Genomic DNA, 6,675 nt, shown 5'->3' with positions numbered 1-6,675 from the left:
TTTTAGCAATGCAGAGGCACAAGCTTTAGCAAATTTTGCTTTGATAGTCCAGTTGAGTCTATCTGCAATTCCTGGTGCTTCTGGTCTGTAGCTACAATGAAACCTTTGGTCAATTCCTAGAGCTGTACATATCAACTGCATCGCTTTGCTCTTGAAGTGTGTCCCTTGATCCAATTCAAGATGAACTGGCATCCCGAATCACAATATTAATTCCCGCAGCAATAGTTTGGCAACTGTTAGACTGTAGCATCTCTGGGTGAGATAAGCCTTGATCCATTGTGAAAACAAGCACGCTGTGACAAGGATGTACCTCAGCTGATTACATTTTGGCATTTCCACAAAGTCAATCTGAAAGCGATTAAATGAACTTTCATATTTTCTATTGTGACCCATAGTCACCACAATTCTCCTGCCCACATTTTGATTTTGGAAGATCAAACATCTTAGGCACAAATCTTCTACCATCATTATGAACTGTGAATGAAAACAGTGAGAACAGAAAGTGGACACCATTCCACCTCTTCCCACATTAGTTGGACCATGCATGAGTCTCACCATTGCTGGTACAAGGAAATCTGGGAGAACTGGCTTCCTTCATTTGACACCCATATATCACTGGCATCCTTTGAGCATCCTATCCGTTCCCACTTAGCCTTTTCTATCTCTGGGGCAGCTTATTGTAATTCTCTTAACTCAATGAATGTGTGTACAGTATTAAATAACATAATGGTCACTGTCTCTCCTTCTGTTTTACATGATTCATCTAGGTGAAAGGTCCTGGACTCAAGAGCGCACTATTGGGTGCTTCATCCATGTAGCAGTTCCCTCTGGTGACAAAATCGTTGCCGCTCTTATGGGCAGCACACTTCACCACTGCAATCACCGTTGGCAATTGGAGGGCATTTAACAGATTTAAAACATACAACTCAATGCGGATGGGGGTGCCAACCAAAGTCAAAAATCCCCACTGGAATCATAACTGACCAAAATTGTGTACAACTCCAAACCCTGGATATCAATGTAAGTGGTAACTTGAGGGCCTTCTGAAGTACAACAGTCTCTGGTAAGGGCTGTCAACTTAGCAACTTGTGCAGAAGTTACATGGCACAAGTAAGATGCTTCCACAACCCCATTCAAAGTACATATAGCATGAACAGCCCTTAAGATACCTTGTAGGTCTCTCAGACATGACCAATCAACAAAAAGGATATGGTCGGATTCGGTCAAAGGAATATTAAGTATGTCAGGCCTTGGTTTTGTACACAACTCAGTTACACCGATACAGTCACGGTCGAAGTCATTCTCATCATCTTTCTGGGGTTGGTAACAGGGAGGCTGAGTTTAGTGTGTTACATCTTTGCTGCCAAAATGATTCTCTCGTAGTGGGTTAGGCAGGTATTTTTCAAGTACTGAGTTCTGGTATGAGTCATGAGGATCTTGATAGAGTGTGGCACCATCACGATCAAAGGATAGCCCATCACGATCAATCACTGTCAATTTGTTGAATACTAAGGCTAACCACTGCAACCACTTTGAGACAACAAGGCTTGTGTTAATACAGACAGTGTACAACCATCTCTTTCATTACAGAAGAGCACAACATCTTTTGTATAGTCTGGCATTCCAGGAGCGGGTGCACCGCATAGTAGATTCTTAAGCTCCTGGAAGGTATCCGTGCTTTCATCATCCTTTGTTACCGGGTCATTGATATCAGCATACTTCAGCCTTATCAAAGGGTTTGTAACGAAGTAAAAGTTTATGATTCATTGTCGGCAGTAGTCAACCATGCCCAAAAACATCCTCACTCCTCTCTGAGTAGTTGGGAATTTCTTTTTGAGAACCATCTCTATGCGTTCATGGGACACTCCCCTCACTCCCTTCGCTATTTGATGTCCTAGTTACATGACTTACTTCTGATAGTACTTCAGCTTCTCAGGTGAGACCGTATGCCCATTCTCAGCCAAATGATTTAGTAAAGCAATAGTGTCCTGTTTGCAAGCTTCTTTAGTCCTTGAGGCAATCAACAGATCAACTAAGTATTGGATTAGTGTTGAGCTGCATGGCAACTGCAAGGGCTCTAAGTTCTTTTTAAGAACCTGGTTGAAGTAGGATGTGCTCTCTGTGTACCCTTACATTACATCGACCGCAAGCAGTGCCTGTTCAACCTTTTCTCTTCTCATACCGATAAATCACCCTAATCCGTCCACGAACCCCAGTGCGTCTCTGTCAAAGGTCCAACCATCATAGCGCAGTCAATCACTACGCAGCAATGTACTGACATAACACTCCAATTACTCTTGAGTCTCCTTTTAATCTTTACTCCATTTGCCTGCTTCGACAACACAAACGTTTTCTAAAGAAACAAGGATTCTACCTACGCTCACACTGTAGCTGCAAAAGTCACTACACAGCGTGTCTAATCCCTGTGCACTAAGGAACAAATCACCACTGAGCTCTGTTAATACACTCGCACTTGAAAGTTACATATCTAATTTGGTGTGTCTGATAGCGCTTCACAGTACACCTCTGCTAGCAGGCTTAATTTTTAACTTGAGGTACCGCTGAACAAAAGTTAAAAGAAACCTAATCAGAACCTCAATAATTATAACTACATCGAATCCGACAATTAGAGCCATACAATATTTGTCCTCAATTATCTCTTTTCTGCATGCTTACTACAACTACCAGCATACACTGCACAGCTTACTTTATTCCCTCATTTCACATGCAGTCCCTATTGATACTCACAATGTTGTTCTTCTGTCAGGCACCTCGTCTCTCTGAAACCAGGATTGGATTGCGATTTGTCAATTTAAATCTCGGGACAAACCGTATGGCCCAATAAGGTATGGTACTTGGTTCTACAGTCAATTAATTTGAAGCTATAGGTCGGCTCCAATTGGAACCATCACCTCTTCTACCAGATCTGTTGGTGCGGAAATCTATATCAAATTCTAACGCATAGAACGTGCCAACATCTAAGACCAGGAACGGTGTAGTCCTGATATGGATTTAAGTGATCCCCAACTGAGATTGCCTCTGTTAATTAGGAAAACTCATGCAATGATGCTGAAACATTCTAATAATGACAGACAGAGATTCTCTTTTCAGTGCTTTATATAAGAATTCATAGGCAAATATAGATGAGTGCTATTAGCAAATTCATCAGCAAAGCATATGTCATAAGTACAGAGAACTCAGTACAGTTCTAAATACAATCCGGCATAGGTTTGCCTTTTAAGATGGGCAATAGAAAGTGTCTCTTGCCAACAGAATCCACACTCTTATATAGGGCTTTAGACAAAGACGTTCATTCATTCTGTGGGAATACATGATTCTCAGGGTTTTGGACCAATAGGAAACATTCTAGAAGAAACATTTTACTACAGAATAAATTTGAAGATTTGCTCAACATAATGCTACATTGAGATTCAATCATTCTTACAGTCTTAGCTGCACAGTTAAGCTGATACATTGTTAACATAACCTGGGACAGTAAGAACCGTCCTTGATTCAGCAGAGCGAGGGCATTTCTGTGAGAACCCTTTCTGCTTTTTCAAGTGAAAACCAGTCTGGTTTTATTTAGAATCGGAATCAAAAACAATCATCACATGATACATTGTGATGTTGAGGCAAGATGAGGGCAGTGTAAACACAAGCTAATGTTAGGACCAGCTCAAATTGTAATACTCTTTTTATTGACAGAAAATTGACGCTCACACATGCGTGACAGATTGTAAGGCATTGCAATGGAAAGGGCCTTACAAGTAAAAGGCATTAAAATGCTACAGGAAAAGACACAGCACGCCCTAGGCACAAACTGCTTTCTGTAGTACATAAAGTAGTACTACAGTAGTACTATTTATTTACTACAAAGTTAACAAACCTACCTCCACCTCACCCATCTTTTCTATGGGAAGAGCTCCTCACATACAGGTTTACTGCTCAGTAGTAAATGTGGTCAGGACCAGAGGGAGTGGTGAAATTATTGAAATTTCTATGGCAAAATTTGAGGGTTTTATGAAATATACCATATGTTTATCCAAAGCAAATCTCGTTTCATATGTTTTAAATAACACTATTTTTTCATTTTTTATTTTACAGAGGAGTAACATTACCCAAAGGTTTTGGACAGCCTTACAATAGAAACAAAACATTACATGAGAATTATAAGTTACTGCAGTTATAACTATTGAGTAGCAATATGTTACTAGGTATGTCAGTAGGAACAGCACAATATATGAGAATTATTACGAATAAATATTGAGTAACAACGTTTAATCCGGTACAAGGGTAAATAGAATATAATAGAAAATTGATGGTGGTGTAAGCCTCAAGGCAATGTTCAGTGCAGTATATAAGTCTGAGATGGGTTGGTGGAGAGAAGAGAGATTAACTGAAATGTCTTTCAAACATAAGGGCTTTCAATTCAGGTTTAAATATTGTCAGTGAGATATTGGTACATAAGGTTGGAGGTAAACTTTTTTAGACTCTGGTAGTACTTCCAGAAATTGACAGAGCCATAAATCTTTTTTTTTAAAGTTTGCGCTGATCCGCTTCTAACAGATCTCTTAGCAGCCAGGTATTGTGAAGTAGAGGTGCAAAGGGCATTGTGCATGATGCAGCCAGTTTGTATATGGCTCTGGCATCAATGGGAAGTCAATAGGGGCCATATGTATCAACACATTTCCCCATAGACACAGAATGGGCAAAACCCTTTGATACATCTGGCCCTAGAGCATCAACAGTACTGGAGAGATATGGTCATTCGTTTTGACTCCAAAAATGAAAAGTGCTGCTGATTGTAAAGCTTCTGTTAGTGGAGTGTTAAAAATGTGCCCCTTCCACAGTGTCATCTCGGATTTGTTTTGCCTACTTTTGCTGAACCCTATTTTTGCTGGCTATAGAACTCAGTACACTTTACTCCTGCTAACCAAGGGAAAAGTGCTTGTGCTCCTCCTTTCAACATTATGAAATTGTTATACACTTGATTGGGATAATTAACTTACCTAAAAATCCCTACATATGGTACCAGGGTATACCTACAGCCTGTAATTTAAATGTAACAAGTGGACTGCAGCAGCAGCAGTACCCATTGTGCCATCCACTACAGTGACAATGAAAGCGTGACTGCTGGTCTGCCACCAGTACCCCAACTGTTCAGGCTTTAACTGCAAATTCAGACCTATCAAAATAATCCCTTTTGAGAGGCCTAAGCCTTTCTTGAAAAAATTTAATAGTCACCCCAAAATAGGCCTTATTGCTCATAAGACAGGGTACATGCTCTTTAAGAGTATGGCATGCAAAAGTTTAATGTTAACATGTCCTTTCAGTGAAAAAGCCCTGAAAGCTATTTTCACTGTAGCAGGTAGGCTGTTACATAGGAAGGCACTGAGATGCAATATTAAGTTTGATAAATCTCATCTCTGCCTAGCAAACAGCTACAAATTGCATTTTTGGACTTTTTAAAATGTGTATTGCGTGCCGAATTCACTGGTGAAGTCAGATTTGTTATACACATTTTGAAAAGTGGATTTTTAGAAAGTCTCCTTTGTGCCGCCTAAAGTCCCTGAAAGCTAAATCTGCATTATGCTCTCATTTCTGCCGGGCAGTAATTAGTATTTTAATAGACATGAATTAAGTGTGAACTTGCTCCCAGGCCAGAGAAAAAAGACCTTATGTGTTGTGGGGAGGTGTTGTTATGGCCTTGACAGGATGGCCTGTGGGCTGGACCCAAGAAATTGATTAACGTCAAAGAGGCTTACCCAGTCACAAGCAGATGCAGCTAACACCCAGGCTTCTTTTGTCCCCAATGCCAGACCAGCCTCCATCATAGTAAGCCTTGTGTTGATGTCATAGTGTCAGATCCTGCTGGATTGTCAAGACCTGCTTGACAGGTTGGCTGAGGCTTTTCATATAACATTTGGTGCACACTTCAAATGAAGGAAACAGAATACCAAAACTATTTGTGTATATCAACTTTCTGGTAGCTGGAAGCTCAGCTTTCTCTACAAGATTTCTGTCTCTGAATTTGTTGGGGGCTACAGTGACGGTTTGAAACAGGATTTCAGTGTTAGATAGGGGAAGAACTAGGATTACCAAAATACACTCCTCATACACAACCAACCTTCAGAGCCCAAGTTTAGAGTTGACGAAGATTTCGTCCATCGTGCAAATGCCCTGTTGGTTAGGACATCCCCTGGGGTCATTCCCCCCTTCTAGCACATGCCAGGCATACACTTGGCATCTCCAGACACCCACTTCAGAACACTCCTGGACCTGTGGAAGATCAGAAGAGAACTAAACCTGCTATCTAAGAACTGAGAAGAGCCTAGAAGGCTGGACCTTCTCTTTGTCTGTTCCCAGGGCAAAGAAGAAGATTTCAAGAGTCATATTGCTGACATCCGGTTAAATATACAGGGAAACCTCTTCCTGCAACTTCCCAGCTGACCATTGGCAACTGGACCTGCGCTGGCCCCTCCTGTTGGCCTCTGCCTGCCACCATGTGAGTCTTTAAGTGCCTCCAATGAGGTCCTGGGAGGCTTTAGAAGAGTCTTTGGTGGTGTATTGGAACTTAAAGGACTAAAGTCAGAAGGTAAAATCTTTGCCCAGGATGAACCTGGTAAGTGTATCCGACCCATGCTCAATCGCAGTCAGCATCAAATTGTGCCTAGG

This window comes from Triturus cristatus, chromosome 1_2 (genome assembly GCF_964204655.1).
Source record: "Triturus cristatus chromosome 1_2, aTriCri1.1, whole genome shotgun sequence".
Classification (NCBI taxonomy): Eukaryota; Metazoa; Chordata; class Amphibia; order Caudata; family Salamandridae; genus Triturus; species Triturus cristatus.
The sequence above is the reverse complement of the archived record's forward strand: the minus strand, read 5'-3'. Positions refer to the sequence as shown.